This window comes from Barbus barbus (assembly GCF_936440315.1).
Source record: "Barbus barbus genome assembly, chromosome: 2".
In the NCBI taxonomy this organism is placed as follows: Eukaryota; Metazoa; Chordata; class Actinopteri; order Cypriniformes; family Cyprinidae; genus Barbus; species Barbus barbus.
The window spans coordinates 26,197,119-26,215,869 of NC_136730.1; positions in this window are offsets into that span (position 1 = coordinate 26,197,119).

Consider the following 18,751-nt stretch of genomic DNA (forward strand, 5'->3'; position numbering starts at 1 on the left):
CATTAAGTAATTTTGGGTTTCTTTGGGATGATGGTGGAGCGTTTGAAGCATGAGGGGACTTCACAAAGCTCCAGTGAACTGTTAAATATCTGTGTGAAGATGGGGGCCAGCTGATCAGCACAGGTTTTTATGCAGGCTGATGAAACACCGTCTGGGCCTGGTGCTTTCCTTCTATTGTTCTTTCTGAAGACCTGGCACACGTCATCTTCACTGATTTGAATTGTAGGTGTGGGGGAGAGGGGGGTTGCTGGAGGTGTTAATGGTTGTGTGGAGAGGTGTTCAGGGCGGGTGTGGGGTGATTTTTCAAACCTACAGTAAAAGACATTCAAATTGTATGCCAGTTGTTGATTCTCCAGAGCGCTGGGGGATGGTGACTTGTAACTGGTGATGTCTTTCGTACCTTTCCAAACTGAAGCAGGATCACTGGAAGAGAATTTGTTCCTAAGATTGTCAGAATAATTCCTCTTTGCCACTCTGATCTCCTTTTCCAGTGTGTATTTGGCCTGTTTATACAAGACTTTATCCCCCTTTCTGTAAGCATCTTCTTTGGCCTGACGGAGCTGTCTGAGTTTTGCAGTGAACCATGGTTTGCCGTTGTTGTAAGTTAGATGAGCCCTGGTAGGAATGCACATATCCTCACAGAAACTGATATATGAAGTTACAGTCTCTGTGAGCTTATCCAGATCGGTGGCAGCATTTTCAAAAACAGTCCAATCAGTGAGAGAGAAACAGGCTTGTAGATCCCGCTCTGTTTCATTAGTCTATCTTTTAACAGTTTTTAATACAGGTTTTGCAGACTTAAGTTTCTGACTGAAGGATGGAATAAGATGAACCAAACAGTGATCAGAGAGTCCTAAAGCTGCCCGTGGAACTGAGTGATATGCGTCCTTTATCGCTGTGTAACAGTGATCCAGTATATTACTGTCTCTGGTGGAACATGTGATGTGCTGTCTGTATTTTGGCAGCGGGAGAGATTTGCTTTATTAAAGTCCCCGAGAATGATTAAAACAGAGTCTGGGTGTTGTTGCTCACTCTCTGTGATCATATCAGCGAGTTTCTGTAAAGCTTTGCTCACATGCACTTGCGGTGGAATGTAGACACTCACGAGAATGAACGAGCAGAACTGCCGCGGTGAATAGAACGGCTTGCATTTAATGAAGAGCGTTTCTAGATCTGAACAGCACATCTTCTTTAACACAGTTACATCTGTACACCACATCTCATTGATTTAAAAGCACGTCCCGCCGCCACGTGACTTCCCAGTTGATTCCGCGTCATGATCTGCTCTGATCAGCGTGCAATTAGGCAGATGTAACGCGCTGTCCGGTATGTCGCCATTTAGCCAGGTTTCCGTGAAACACAGAGCAGCAGAGTTAGAAAAATCATTGTTTGTCCGGGAGAGCAGAAGGAGTTCGTCTGTTTTGTTGGGTAGAGAGCAGAGATTCGCCAGATGGATGCTAGGCAACGGCATTTGAAATCCGCGCTGACGAAGCTTCACGAGCGCGCTGACGAAGCTTCACGAGCGCGCTGGCTCGCTTCCCCCATCTGTGCTTCCTCCTGAAGCGTTTGACCAGAGCTACGGCTCCACCAACTGCAATGTCCAGCAAAACGTCCGAATAGCCAAAATCCGGTAAAAGATTTTGTGGTGTGTTCTGCCGAATGTTCAGCAGGTCATCCCTGCTAAAACTGATTGTATTTGAGTAACAACAAACAGAAAAAACAAACAAAAACAGTACAAACACTGAAGAGCAATGCACAATAGCTGCCATCTGCGGCGCCATCTTAGATCTAATGTATGCTAGTCTGTATAATATGCATGCTAGTCATTTCACCCTGTCTGCTCCTTCTGGTGTCCATCCGCTCTCTCAGCTCTCAGATGGATTAGTATTTTACTCATTGGCATTACACTGATCATGAAAAATGGATGGTACTATCAAAGAGAGTGCAAAGAAAGGGGGGGATGGTGGCATCTAAACAACACCTTAGTTAATGCATCATTGCAGAATAAAGCGCTTAGCTTGCACATTTGGAAACGGATGATAAAACCTAAGATAATATTTATTTATGATTTATTTGATTTAGTAAGTAATGAGTAAATGCAATTGTGAGGCTCTTCAGTGCCTGTAACGGAATGCATTCACCTCAGCTTTCTCTTTGCTGTCATACAAAGACATGCAATCAACTTCAATATGTGCTCTTAACATTTAACTTTGTATCTGAAAGAAGTCTCTTCTGCTCATCAAGGCTGCATTTATTTGATTTATTTCTAATACAGTAAAACAGTAATATTTTGAATTATTAGAGTTTAAAATGACTATTTTCTATTTGAATACGCTTTAAATTGTAATGTAATATTTTTGTAAAAACCATACTGTAACCTTGATGATGCTTGGTAAATAGAAAGTTGAAATAAAAAGCATATATTCAAAATAGATTTTTTTTTTGTTTATTTATTTATTTTGTAGCAAATACATCCTTTCTGGGGGGAAAAGGATTTGAATTAAATAAATAAATATATATATATATATATATATATATATATATATATATATATATATATATATATATATATATATATATATATATATATATTTATTTATTATTGAGTTTGATGATTGATTGAGATTAACCGGAATGCACAATGAAAAACACATGATTTTGTTATCTGTTTTTGGACATGAACTCTTCATATATGTATATTGGTAAATATGATCAAAGAATTGTGTGAAAAAAACACAAAAATCTAACCTTACATTGGATAATAAGAAATAAAAATTTGGGGGAAATATCATTATGAAATAAATGTTTTTTCTGAAATACACAATGAACACAATTATTGGCACCCCTAGAAATTCTTATGAGTAAAATATCTCTGAAGTATATTCCCATTCATATTCATAATTCTGAGCACTCCAGGGTGATTATGAATTCCCATTTCCACCATCAGGGCAATAATTAAGAATTTCCAATCAACATAAAATGTTACGAAGAGGACGTGTGTCTATATCGTCCTAATGCATGGTGAGAAGGAGAGTTTGAGTGGCTAAAGACTCTCCAAGGACCACAGCTGGAGAATTGCAGAAAATAGTTGAGTCTCGGGGTCAGAAAACTTTAAAAAAAATTGTCAAACAGCATCTACATCACCACATGTTGTTTGGGAAGGTTTCAAGAAAAATTCTCCTAGCTCATCCAAAAACAAACTCAAGCATATTCAGTTATCAGACACGACTGGAACTTCAGATGGGACTGGCTTCTATGATCAGATGAAAAAAAAAAAAAAAAGCTTTTTAGCAGCAAACACTCAAGATGGGTTTGGTGAACACAGGGATAAAAAGTACCCCATGTGTACAATGAAATATACTGCTGTATTTTTGATCTTGTGGGCCTATATTTCTGCTGGAGGTCCTGGACATCTTGTTTAGACACATGGCATCATGGATTCTATCAAATACCAATAGATAAAAAATCAATAAGTGGCTGATTCTGTTAGAGAGCTTATAATGGGCCATGTTTGGATCTTCCAACCATACAATAATCCAAACACAAACCCCCAAAACAACCCAAAAATGGGTCACTGGGCACAAAACCAAGCTTCTGCTATGGCCATTCCAGTCCTCTGACCTGAACCCTGTAGAAAATGAGTGAGGTGAACTGAAGAGAAGAAGCACCAACATGGAGCTGGAATCTAAAGGGTCTGGTGTGGTTCTGGATGAAGGAATGGTCTCTGATCTCTTGTCAGGTGTTCTCTAACCTCATCAGGCATTATAGGAGAAAATGTTGAGCTGTTAAACTGGCAAATAGAGGTTTCAAAAAGTATTGAATAAAAGGGTGCCGTAAATTGTGGCCAATGTGTATTAGAGAAAAACATTTATTTCATAATGACATTTCCCCCCATTTTAAATTCTTATTGTCCAATGAAAGGTTAGATTTTTGTGAACTTTTTAAATAAAACATTAAAAGGATTAACAATGCAGATTCATTTTCACAGACTTCTTTGATCATATTTACCAAGGGTGCCGATATTTGGGGGCAGTCGTGGCCTAGTGGCTAGAGAGTTGGACTTGTAACCCGAAGGTTGTGGGTTCGAGTCTCAGGTCCGGCAGGGATTGTAGGTGGGGGAGTGAATAACCAACTCTCTCTCCACCCTCAATACCACGACTGAGGTGAGACCCTTGAGCAAGGCACCGAACCCCCAACTGCTCCCCGGGCACCGCAGCGTTGGCTGCCCACTGCTCCGAGTATGTTCACTACTGAGTGTACACTTGGATGGGTTAAATGCAGAGCACACATTTCACTGCTGGTTATACTCTGTATAATTGTGTATGTGACAAATAAAAACTAATTATTATTATAATTAATTATTATATTTTTGGCCAGGACTGTGTATATATATAATGTCTTTTGTATGTCTTTATTTATTTGGTACGAGAAGGTGGGATGACATACAGTCAGCTGGGTACTCGTCTAGAGTTATTGACCGGCTGACTGTACGTATGATCTTATTTAGAATATATTATATAAATATCCTATGAACTGGTAAGTGCTTTGTACTGGAAGTGCATGTTGTATTACTGTGATATAATTCGTACTAATGTCGTTTCATACTACGCAGACAAGGATTCTGGTAAAGACTAACTGGGCTCTGGCTCAAAAAAGCATCTAGCACTCAATTCTTGGCATTTGGTCAATACCTAATTTGATCAGCTGTGGCTGGTCTCAGGAATGTTGTACTCTCTTTTTTCTTTGTTTGTCTGTGAGGAGACTTAGTTCACATACGCCGACCCAACTTCCACAAAGGCAGCGATGTGAAATGGCTTGTGGTTGATTGTGCGCCCTCGTCTTATCATTAACAGCGCCTGAGCTCTTGAAATGGGGTAGGTACTGTGGTGAAGAGCCTCTGACCAGAACTCATTGATTTTCTACATACGGCACTTGCAAAAGAGGTTTTGCCTTCTATCTGATTCTCTGCAGGAGCACTAGCCTCGAAGTGCTTTCATATTTCTCTACTGCTGTATAATTCATCAGCTTGACATTTCTCGCCATCCAGAACTGAGTTGTTGATGTTAATGGCTGTTTAGTCAGAGGAGTGACCACAGCTTTGAGCACTTCGTGTGATGTATTGTTCACTTGCAAAATTTGACAAGTAACTTTTCTCCTTGCAATATTTAATTGCAAAAATCATACGAAGTAAACAAAAAGTAAAGTGTAAAACCAATAAATACTGTAATAATTGCATTTTGGTGATAGCCTCTTTTCCCAAAGATTGTTTTGTAGTTTATTGCCCACCATCAACACCTGTCCTCATTCAGTCATGTCCATTTAATTTTCATCAGAGTTGCTTTAATTAGCATCATCAGTGCATCAAACCTATCTGCATTTCTGATGAATATGCCATCAGTGCCTTACGGACCAGTAACGCCATTTTGTCACTTTAAATCATCATTCAATTTTGACCTGGATAAATGTCCAAGATCCATCAAGAGTTACTGCAAACTTGCTATCACAAAGTGAAAAAAAAGAAAAAAAAATCATCTCATGAATATGTTAAAAATATGAAGGAGATGATGTATACAAACCAGAACACTTGAAGTGTGTCTGAGTCACATCGAAGGTCTCCCAAATTAAACCTCATGTCTGTGGGAGGATGGAGATGAACATAGAAAGCTGTTTCAGTCCACGAAAGATGTAGATAGAGAGAGAATTATGAAACTTTTTTTTTTTCTTGTCTGGAACTGGAACTAAATAAATTAGCTGCCAAACATGCAGCTCTTTTTAGGAACATACCAAACACATCAGAATAAGCAGACTTTAAATTTAGTTTGGATTAGCAGATAGCTAACTAAACCTTGAAAAGGTTTTCATTACTCAATTTTTCAGTAAGGAGGTAATGTATTAATACTAGAAATATAGAGAGAATTGTATATTATTGAAAATCATTAAAGGGGGTCATCTGATGCCCATTTTCCAAGTTGATATGATTCTTTAGGGTCTTAATGAAAAGTCTATAACATACTTTGGTTAACATTTCTCAATGGTTATGTAAAAAAACACCTTTTTCACCCTGTCAAAATCAGCTCTGTTTTTATCAAGTCATTCTAGTCCATGTTGCTTTAAATGCTAATGACTCTGCTCAACCGCCCCTCTCTTCCATGGGGTGACGAGCAGTACTGTTTACTTTAGCCGTGAAACTGGCTAATTAGCACGTTATTACGAAAGGCGATTTGCAAAGATTCATAAAAAACTCTTATACACACCTCTTCTGTAGGTGAGACTGGATCATGAAATGATTTGCGCGAACATAAACGCATTTAGGCAGATCGGCGCATTCCCTTCCAAACAAAAGTAACCTTAATCCTCTGCGTCTTCAGCTGCTCAGATGTTGGGAGTAAATGACGGCTGCTATATTCATTATTACATCCAACAACAGAGCACCGCTTAATCTGAGACATCTTGTCTTCCCCTGCACCAGAGTCGACACAATGGTGGTCAGACTGTTTACAGCTCACTCAGTTTACTAAGGGTGGGTTTAAGGTAAGACGGCCTTGTCAATCAACTAACATGGGAGCGGCCTGTGCAGAACAAAAAAAAAAAAATCATACAAGATTCATGGCAGTTGTTTCCTTTTGAGTTTATATCCCGACCGCTAGATAGCAGTCTTCATCTCTGAACTTAAACAGTGACAGGAAATACTAGCATCCGGGCACTCCACTAATGTTAGCGTTAATATAGTTCGCTGCCAGTAATGGAGGATGAAAGAATTGTTCCAGTTCTCATTTCGGTGTACAAAGCTGAAGTGTGGCGCCATTTGGGCTTTTGCACGTCCCGTGTTGAAGAGCCTTTGAGCGGGGCGCAGCGGGCGGTAGAGTCGCCGTACAGCTGCAGCTTTCTCTCGTAATTCGGGGGCGTTTTGAGCAGTTGGGGCGGTGCTCGTGTTGCAGTCTCGGCGATTCCACGCGGAACATAAATACAAACTGAAAAACCTGTGAAATCAAAGATGAAAACTTCTGAGAAAGTTTAACATCTGTATTTATTGATTGTTTTACAATTGTTATGTTTTCTTTAGGAATCCTGCAAGCACTTTATTTTTCATTGATATTAAGCAGATGTAATTTTTTGTTCAGATCAAATGTTATGACATTGCATGGCACAATTGTAAACTTAGACTGTGAACCTTTAAAGTAGAGTCCATAAATATATATTTTTATCTTTTTATAAAATACATTTTATACATACATTTAACTAAAGAATCATGCAAGCACATGCATGCACAAATATTTCCCCCTTTACTCGTACTGCACAAAAAGTGGTTCAATAATGTTGAATGTTATAGGGACTGATTATTGAAAATGCAGATCCCAATGTGTTCTGCAGTCTGTTCTGGTTAATCTATTTTTATTTATTTATTTTTTGCTAAGGTTTGCATGTGGTGGTGTGTTCTTAATGACAGCTTTCCTAAAAAATATATATCCTATTCCTAAAATGAGAAATATCCCAATATATCACCTTGCTTACAGTATCGCAATGTATTGCAATATATCGTATCGCAACCCCTGTATCATGATACGTATCGTATCGCCAGATTCTTGCCAATACACAGCCCTAATTTACAGGTGCATCTCAGAAAATTAGAATATGGTGAAAAAGTTTACTTATTTCAAAAAGTGAAACTTTCATATATTTTAGATTCATTACATGTTAAATAAAACACTTCAAGTTTTTTTTTGTTTGTTTGTTTTAATTGTGATGATTAGATTTTACAGCTAATGAAAATGTTATCTCAAAATATTAGAATTTTTACATTTTAGTTTCAATAAATATCTCTTGTTCTTTGAAAAAACAATAATTGGGAACACTGCTGACTTTGCAATGGTTCAGAAGACGATCATTGACACCCTCCACAAAGAGGGTAAGTCACAGAGGGTCATTACTGAAAGGGGTGGCTGTTCAAGGAGTGCTGTATCAAAGCATATTAAATGCAAAGTTGACTGGAAGAAAGAAATTGGGTAGAAAAATGTGCACAAGCAACAGGGATGACCGCAAGCTTGAGAATACTGTCAAGCAAAGCCGATTCAAACACTTGGGAGAGCTTCACAAGGAGTGAACTGAAGCTGGAGTCAGTGCATCAAGAGTCTCCACGCTCAGATATCTTCAGGAAAAGGGCTACCAAGCCACTTCTGAAACAGAAACATCGTCAGAAGCATCTTACCTGGGCTACAGGGAAAAAGAACTGGACTGTTGCTCAGTGGTCCAAAGTCCTCTTTTCAGATAAAAGTAAATTTTGCTTTTTATTTGGAAGTCAAGGTCTGGAGTCTGGAGGAAGACTGGAGAGGCACAGAATCAAAGCTGCTTGAAGTCCAGTGTGACGTTTCCAAAGTCAGTGATGATTTGGGGTGCCGTGACGTCTGCTGGTGTTGGTCCATTGTGTTTTATCAAGTCCAAAGTCAATGCAGCCGTCTACCAGTAGATTTTAAAGCACTTTACGCTTCCATCTGCTGACAAGCTTTATATAGATGCTGATTTCCTTTTCCAGCAGTACTTTTGCATCTGCCCACAGTGCCAAAACCACTTCCAAGTGCTTTGCTGACCATGATATTACTGTGCTTGATTGGCTAGCCAACATGCCTGACTTGAACCCCGTATGGCATCTATGGGATATTTTCAAGAGAAAGATGAGAAACAGTCAATCCAACAATCCAGACGAGCTGAAGGCTCAATAGTGTCTCAGCAGTGCCACAGGCTGATCGCTTCCATGCCACACCTCTCTGATGCTGGAATTTGTGCTAAAGGAGCCCCGACCAAGTATTGAGTGCATAAATGAACATACTAACATACGCAAGTAACGTTTCTTTTTTGCATTGGTTAACGTATTATTGTGACATAAACTTGAAAACGTTTATTTGTTTTTTTTTCCCAAATGGCAACATGATGAATGCTACCATCTAAGAATGTTTAGAAGAATGTTCACAAATAGATTTAATAGCGTGCTAAACAATAATAATTCGTTTCTCAGATATAAAATATCCTTTTTTATAGTACAAAGTACATCCTTTTGTAGTACAAAGCATACGTGAGTCTATGGCTGCAGAATCATATAGGCTACTATAAAATCATATATACATATATACAATAATAATTCGTTTCTCAGATATAAAATGTCTTTTTTTGTTACAATAGTACAAAGCATGCATGAGTCTATAAAACATACATATACAGTATATATGTTATAAGTAGCTGAAATAAGCACAAATATCAGGGCATGTCAAAACATCTCAAGGGCCCCAAAATCACCTCAGACCCCAGAGGGTTAAAGAACTTGAACTCAACTGTTTTGCAAATCCTTTTTTTGATTGATCTTTAATATTTTGAGATACTGGATTTTTGACTTTCATGAGCTGTAAATTCTAATCATCAAAGTTAAAAGAAAAAACTTTTGAAATGTTTTACTTTACATGTAATGAATCTAAAATATATAAAAGTTTCACTTTTTGAAATGTTACAAGAAAAACGTCTCAGGTTACGTATGTAACCATGGTTCCCTGAAGGGAACGAGACGCTGCGTCGAAACGCATATGGGAACGCCTTCAGCGTGACCAGGCTCTGAATATGATGTGTAATCAGTCAAACAAGGGCGAGGCGTCACGGGCGGGGTGACGTCACGACCAGGAAGCATATAAGCACGTGCGGCGGAGCCGGCTTCAGCTTCAAGTCATGAAGCAAGCGCTGGCAGGGATGCCGGAAGTGTGGCAACGCGACGCAGCGTCTCGTTCCCTTCAGGGAACCATGGTTACATACGTAACCTGAGACGTTCCCTTCCAGGAACTTCGAGCTGCGTCGAAACGCATATGGGAACGAGATACCAACGCCGCCAGACTGACAAGTCCCTGCCTGGTGTCAGGACGAAAGGACAGAGGAGCCGGGAGTGGCTCGGATGTCGAGGTCATAGAACCTAACGAAAGTCAGGGGCGTGGACCACCCAGCTGCGTTGCAGATGTCCTGCATGGAACACCTGCCCAGAAGGCCTTGGAGGCCGCCACACCTCGGGTTGAGTGCGCTCTGACTCCCACCGGCGTGGGGAGCTCAGAGGCCTCGTATGCCAAAGCCATGGCACCCACAATCCACCTACTAAGAGGAGGGCTTCGTAGCAGGAAGACCCCTCTTAGGCGGACCATAGCACACGGGCAGCTGGTCCAACTTTCTCCACAGGGAGGACCTGTGGATGTATGCGTCTAGTGCTCGCACTGGACACATACGGTTGTGCTTCTCCTGGTCTGGCTCCCCGAAGGGAGGAGGACAGAAGGCCTGCAGTACGACCGGCTGTGGAACGACCGATGGGACCTTCGGAACATACCCCACGCGGGGGTAGAGGAATACTTTCGCCGAACCGGGCGCAAAGTGAATAGAGGCCGTAGTCAGGGCCTGAAGGTCACTCACCCTCCTCAGAGAGGTGATAGCCAATAAGAAACGGTCTTGATAGTGAGGAGTCTCTCAGTTATCTCCTGAATGGGCTCGAAAGGTGCATTGCACAGAGCCTCCAGAACCACAGCCAGATCCCACGTAGGGACGAGATCTTACCGGAGGCCTCAGCGCACCGCGGAGGAAACGTGTAACCAGGGGGTGTCTACCCACTGACTGGCCACCGGTAAGGGCGTGGTATGATGAAATAGCTGCCACGTAGACCTTAACAGTGTAATGGGTTACCCCTGTGGAGAAACGGGCCTGCAGGAACTCCAGTACTGCACCAACGGGGCAGTTGACTGGGTCGAGCTGGTGGTCCCCGCACCAAGAAGTGAAGAGCCTCCACTTCAAGGCGTACAGTTTCCTCGTAGAGGGAGCTCTGGATTGGAGGATGGTTCTCGACAACCTCGGTTGACAGACCGGAAGCTATGAGCTGTGCCCCCTCAGGGGTCACACCAACAGCTTCCATCACTCCGGGCGAGGGTGCACCTCGGTGCCCCCGGCCTGTGAGAGGAGGTCCCTCCTGACGGGCACTTCCCACGGAGTGCCGTCGAGGAGAGATATAAGGTCCGAGAACCATACTCGGCCCGGCCAGAACGGTGCTACTAACAGTAGACTGACCTCGTCCCGGCGCACTCTCGCCAGAACTCCAGGGAGCAGAGCGATCGGGGGGAAGACGTACAGACGGAGCCTCGGCCACGTCTGTACCATAGCGTCCAGTCCCGGAGGAGCTGGAGGAACCAGAGGGGACATTGCGCTGACTCTCGAGTGGCGAAGAGGTCCACCTGTGCCTGGCCAAAACCTTCCACATCTGCTTCACCCCTTAGGGTGAAGCATCCATACCCCGGGCCTCGGCCCCTGTCTCAACAGGACGCCTGCTCCCACATAAAGATGCCCAGGAATGTGCACAGCTCTCAGTGATAGGAGCTTGCCCTGGGACCACACAAGGATCTGGTGTGCCAGCTTATACAAGGGGCGCGACCGCAGACCTCCTTGGTGGTTGCTGTAAGAGACCACTGCCGTGCTATCGGTGCGCACCAGCACGTGGTGATCTCTTAGGTCTGGGAGGAAGTGCTTGAGCACACGGAACACAGCTAGGATCTCTAGCTGGTTGATATGCCACGTCAGGTGGCGACCACTCCACAGACCGCGGGCAGGGTGGCCACTCATGACCGCACCCCAACCGGTGAGGGAAGCGTCCGTCGCTAGCGAGACGCGGCGACAAGGAGCTCCCAGCACCGGGCCCCGGGACAAGAACCAAGGATTCCTCCACATGTCTAAGGCACGGACAGCGGCATGACACTTTGACAGCGCGGAGCGAGTCTCCCCTCAGGGAGACCCCCTTGGTCTTGAGCCACCACTGTAGGGGCCTCATGTACAGCAGGCCAGAAGGAATCACGCTGGAAGCAGCTGCCATGAGCCCAAGCAGTCTCTGAAACTGCTTGACAGTGAATGGCTGGCCTTCTCACACTCTCTCGACTGCCGTGAGGATTGACTCGATCCGAGCAGGGGTCAAACGAGCCTGCATCGTGGTCGAATCCCACACTACACCTGGATAAGTGGTTCTCTGAGCTGGAGAAAGCACACTTTCCTTGGCGTTTAGTCTTAACCCCCCCAAATATTTCATGTGGGCGAGAACGACACCTCGATGCCGAATCGCCGCCCACTCTAATTGAGCGAGGATCGACCAATCGTCGATATAATTGAGTATGCGGATGCCCTGCAGTCGCAACGGGACCAGTGCCGCATCCACACACTTGGTGAAAGTGCGGGGTGAGAGTGCTAGGCCGAGGGGAAGAACCCGATACTGATACGCTTGGCCCCGAAAGCGAACCTCAGGAACTCCCTGTGAGAGGGAAGGATGGGTACATGGGAATAGACATCTTTGAGGTCTGTCGTGACAAATCAGTCCTCGGACCTGATTTGAGACACGATCTGCCTGACAGTGAGCATCTTGAACTTCAGCTTTCTGGCTGAGCGGTTCAGAAGACTCAAATCCAGTATGAGCCTCAGCCCCCCATCCTTCTTTGGAACAATGAAGTACAGGCTGTAGCAGCCGGCGTGGACTTCGTGAGGAGGAACCAACTCGATGGCTTCCTTCCTCAGCAAAGTATCGACTTCCTGTTCCAAGACCAGAGCCTGCTCGGGGCGGACCGTAGTCACACAGACCCCTTTGAACAGCGGAGGTGGCCCATCGAACTGGATGGAATAGCCAGCCTCTACCGTCCGCAGGACCCAAAGAGACACATTTGGCAGTCGCTGCCAGGCTGCCAAACGATCTACTAAGGGAATCAGTCTCTCGAGACTGACCTCTGGTGTTAGAGAAGCGGCCAGACCGCTGCCTCGCTGCGGCGCACCGGCAGGAGACGCGTAATCTGGCGGCTGAGGCGAGTTTCTCGGCTCCGCGCTGCCGGGCGGACAAACCTGAGAAATATACTCGCTGGGACCGGCTGTGCCCTGGAACAGCGGCAGGGTCAGCAGACAAGTCCCTGGAGGGCACCGAGGGGAGACGGTCACCGTGTGCCGCGGTGTAAGCCGCTCCACCCCAGTAGGGGTCGTCCTCCGTAGTCCTGGGGCTCACCCGTCAGGACCTCTGAACGAACCAGACCCTGCAAGTCAGGACCCAAAGAGACACATTCAGCAGCTCGCTGCCCAATGATCTTCTAAGGGAATCAGTCTCTCGAGACTGACCTCTGGGTTCAGAGAAGCGGCCAGACCGCTGTCTCGATGCGGCGCACCGGAATGAGACGCGTAATCTGGCGGCTGAGGCGAGTTTCTCGGCTCCGCGCTGCCGGGCGGACAAACCTGAGAAATATACTCGCTGGGACCGGCTGTGCCCTGGAACAGCGGCAGGGTCAGCAGACAAGTCCCTGGAGGGCACCGAGGTGAAGTGGTCACCGAGTGCCGCGGTGCAAGCCGCTCCACCCCAGTAGGGGTCGCCCTCCACGTTCCTGGGGCTCGCCCGTCAGGACCTTTTGCGCGAGGAGCTGGTATGCAGAGGAGGCTGCACCCGCCCAGCAGCCACCTGAGTTTAGAGAGCGCGCATACCCTCTGCCCACCAAAGATGTTGTAAGCAGAGCAGGAGCCTTCAAAGGCGATGCCGTAGAGGGAGACAGATAGCTCGCAAGCGTCTGTTAAACCCGTGGCATCGCCGCATACCCGCGCTTATTCAGTTCCCGAGCAAGCTACAGAAACAATAACGATAAGGACATTCTCCAATCAGAAACCGTGGGTGGACAGAACAATCCGTGCCGCGGTTAACACACGCACCGCCGCTTACAATGAGGCTCTTCTGTCTGGGAATACGAGCGAGTACAAAGCATCGTGCTATGCTCTCCGACGCGCAGTAAGAGCCGCCAAACACAGATACAGAGAGAGAATTGAGTCTCATTTCCAGCTCAACGACTCTCGACGGATGTGGCAGGGACTGAGGACCATCTGTGACTTCGGAAACAAATCCTCCGCGGAGGTGAGAGCAGATCCGTTGCTGGCCGACGAGTTAAACATCTTCTACGGCCGCTTCGATGGCAACGGCGGCGGCGCGTTTCTGCCGACCAGCACGTCAGGAAGCAACAGGCAGAGCAGCGACGATCCTGTAATCACCGTGTCGGAGGATGAGGTTCGGAGGGCGCTAAAGAAAGTGAACGTCAGGAAAGCAGCCGGACCTGATGGGATAACCAGCCGTGTTCTGAGGTCCTGCGCTGATCAGCTCGCTGGTTTGTTCACGTCCATCTTTAATGAGTCCCTTGCTACCTCCGTGGTTCCCACTTCATTCAAAAAATCCATTATTATCCCTGTGCCAAAGAACAATAAACCCTCTTGCCTGAATGACTATCGCCCAGTTGCCCTCACATCTATAGTCATGAAGGTTTTTGAGAGACTTGTAAAGAGCCACATTTGCTCCTCCATCCCTGATACTCTGGACCCTCTTCAGTTTGCCTATCGCCCAAACAGATCCACGGACGATGCCATTTCTCATGTTCTCCACTCTTCCCTCACACACTTGGATAGCAACAATGGAAATTATGTAAGGCTGCTATTCATTGACTATAGCTCAGCTTTCAACACTATAGTCCCCATCAAGCTGGCATCTAAACTCGCAGACCTCGGCCTAAACTCCTCACTCTGTGACTGGATTCAAGACTTCCTCACCGGCAGACCTCAAGTGGTGAAAGTTGGCCAGTTCACCTCAAACTCCATCACTCTGAACATAGGAGCCCCACAGGGCTGTGTCCTGAGTCCCCTGCTCTACCCTCTCTACACGCATGACTGCGTGTCCTCTCACAGCTCCACATCTATTGTCAAATTCGCTGATGATACTGTGGTTCTGGGCCTCATCTCCAACAACGATGAGACCGCATACTTGGACGAGGTAGAGAGACTCACATCATGGTGCCAGGACAACTGTCTCTCTCTGAATGTGAGCAAAACTAAAGAGCTTATCATGGACTTCAGGAAGAGACAGCAGCAGCCCTACACTCCTCTTATGATCAGTGGGACCCCTGTGGAGAGGGTGAGCAGCTTCATGTACCTCGGTGTAAACATCTCCGAGAACCTGACTTGGACTACACACATCCAAACACAGGTAAAGAAAGCCAGGCAAAGACTGTACCATCTGCGACAGCTGAGGAAATTCAGGGTCTCACCAGCAATCCTGAAAACGTTCTATTCAGGGACCATAGAAAGTGTATTGACTCAGTGCATCTCAGTGTGGTATGGAAACAGCTCCAATCAGGACTGCAAAGCACTACAGAGAGTTGTGCGCTTAGCTGAGCGCATCTCAGGGTCTGCTCTCCCCTCTCTGCAGGACATCTACCTCAAACGCTGCAAAAATAGAGCTGTCAAAATAATCAAGGACTCAAATCACCCTGGTAACCAGCTATTCACTTTGCTTCCATCTGGTAAGCGCTTCCGTAGCCTGATGGCAAAAACTGAGAGACTTAGGAGGAGCTTCTTCCCCCAGGCCATCAGGCTCCTAAACTCTAACTCTGTGTCATAACATCACTTGACTCCATGTAAATATCACCATATCAATAAGCTATTCATAATTTTTCTCTACCTCATATTGCTGCTATTATATACCCTGTACAACTTTTTTGCACATTATTTTGCACATTCCTCTTAGTACTATTTAAGTCAACAACATACTGACCTGCACATTTATATTTATATTTTTTATCTATCTTTTTATTTTATTCTTTTATTTTATTTTATTTTTTTCTACTTTTCTTCTCTTAATATTTGTATACTTTATAATTGCATTGTCCTTGGAGCGGACCTGACCTACATTTCACTGCTGGTTATACTCTGTATAATTGTGTATGTGACAAATAAAACTCTTGAATCTTGAATCTTGAACGAATGGCCGGGACGAAAAGATTTCACCCGCGATCTCGACACCTCGGTGAGGAGATCGGGGAAAACGGAAGGCTCCTGTGTAGAAGTAGCTCTCTGGGGCGAGAGAGGTGGCGAAACCTCGTCAACGCTCGTCACATCAACCTCCTCGGAGGACGCAGCGTCAAGCCCTCGTCTCGGGGGAAGAGACCGCTTCCGAACCGAGAGACGGGGCGCCAGATCAGGCGCGGGAGGAGATAGGGACATGCCTGTCTGACTCTCGCCAGCCAGATCAGCCTTTTTCTCTTTTTTTTCTCTCTCTGCAAGCCCCGCGAGCGCAGCCGCCGCTCTGCCTTTTTTTCTCTCTGATTTAAAGGCAGAAGCGGGACCGGCTTTATTCATTTTATGCTTGTGCAAACACTGCAGCTTACAAAGCTCATAGTTATATCATATTGGGGTGACAGAGGCGGCGAAACTTCGTGAACGCTCGTCACATCAACCTCCTCAGAGGAAGAGAGACGAAGCATTGAGCCCTCGTCTCGGGGGAAGAGACAGCTTCCACACCGAGAGATGGGGCGCCAGATCTGGCGGATACGGGAGGAGATAAGGACATGCCCGTCTCACACTCGCCAGCCAGATCAGCCTGCGAGCCCCACGAGTGCAGCCGCCGCTCTGCCTCGGCAGCAGCGGGACCGGCACCGCGTGGGGAGCTCGCGAAGGCTCCCTTCTCGAAGAGAGCCCTCCGGGTGTGGAGACCGATTCTGCGTGCTCCGCACCCAGGCAGACCACGCAAAAATCGTGTGTGTCCTCGCTCGTGATATAGCGAGGGCAAGGATGCACACACGACTCAAAACGTGGTCTGAAAGCTTCACCCCTGAGCTTGCCCTTGGCTTTGGCATGATACTGAATGCTTTCCACTTAAAACTAGGACAAACAACAGTAAATAAGACTGACACACACAGAGCGCTTCGCTGAATGACAAAAAGCTGAAGCCGGCTCCGCCGCACGTGCTTATATGCTTCCTGGTCGTGACGTCACCCCGCCCGTGACGCCTCGTCCTTGTTTGACTGATTACACATCATATTCAGAGGCTGGTCACGCTGAAGGCGTTCCCATATGCGTTTCGACGCAGCTCGAAGTTCCTGGAAGGGAAATTTACTTTTTCATGATATTCAAATTTTTTGAGACGCACCTGTATGTTCAAATAACTTGTAAAGTGAATTTTGCATCTGATGACACCTTTAAATTAAAATCATTCTAACTTATGAAATTAATAACAAAGAAAACTGTTAAATATTTGCAAAAATGACTGAAGTCTGGACAAGTTTTTGGACAAGTCACGGAAACAAATGTGGAAGCCTAACTTTTTTCGTTCTCACATTTTCTGATATTACTGGCACTTTTGAAACTTTTGCCATGAATCAGTAACTTGGATCAGCACATGGCGCAAAGACATTTTCTGTGGGATCAGAGGATAAATCCTCTATGACATATCAGAAGTTTGAAAGTTGTCAACAATATTAATACGCGTGTCAGGGTGGTCATATGGTGCCTGTGTATTTCCACTGCTTCAGTGATCTGTGGGAGAGGCAAAGTAATGGCCCTTTCCAACTCGCTTGACTTCTATAAAGATGTCCTTTTAATGGGGACATATGCCATTTTCCAATTTATTACCTAGTCTGCATAGAAAATGCCAAGGATGAATATGCAGAGAGTACATCCGAAGTCATACAGTATTACCCACTTAAATTAAATGATTTTTAATTGACCAGCCTGGTCCTCGTGCATAGAACAGAAAATAGAGCAGAATTAAAACTGGAGTGTGTGGACAGTTTGTACTTGTCTCTAACTTACTCTACTTTCTAACCTACATGTATCATATATACTGTATATAAAACTCAAATGTGGCTTCCCAACAATTCAAGAGTTTTTACTACATACTTATCCCTCACTTTCTCTCCTTGGTTAATTCTCATTTAACATCAGATTTTGTAATAGAAACTTAAGAGTACACTTTCAGTACGAGAGAGAGAGAGAGATAGTGTACCTCGAACAGCCTGATGTTCCATGCCACATTTAAGGATACAACAGTTAAAGCCATTAACCAAAGTTTTTAATGACTACTGCACTATTATTTCATTATTTTGATTCAGTTTTATTAAAAACTCATGAACCAAACATTGCCTTTATATGTCTTTTCTTTTCTTTCTAGCAAATCAGTGTCTGAATCTGCTTGAGGATCACAACAACAATATTGAGTTTGATGTTATAATTCTAACCCAGGGCATAAAAGTATACTAAAAAAATAAATAAAAATAAAGCATACACATAGGGTACAGATGAGTTGAGTTGTGCACAGTAATCTTGCATGGATGTATTTTTTAGTTGTTTATAGTTTCAGTGTAACAAATGATAAATCCACTCCAGCACAGTAATTGACAAGATCATGAGCATTTGTTATTCATGAAAACAATCTAATATCAGATAGGTTAGAGGATAAATTCAAATATTTCAAAGGGAATGGAGAAAAGGGGGAGCGGATTATGACTCATAAGCCTCCACTTTGTTGGAAAACACTGGAGGGGACAGATAATTAAAATCTATCAGCATCTCTCACAAAGGATTTCAGTCTGACAGTAAAGCTGCTTTTTAATATATGTATACATATGAAGGAAGTACCTGATGCCAATCACAAAAAAGATTAGGTGACTGTAATAGGTCAAGGGATAAATATAGGAAATATAGATAAATACATGGAACTGGAGGTTTGGTCAAGCACACAAGGCAATACATGCATACATTTTTAGCACAATATTCCTAACTCTGGTATAAAGCTTATACTCATTTGTTTTTATGTAGGGCTGTTAATGCAATATTAATTTTATACAGTCTATTATTTATATAATAGATGTACTAGATGCAGCTTGCCTTTCCAAACCACACTTACCAAGAGTAGACAGGA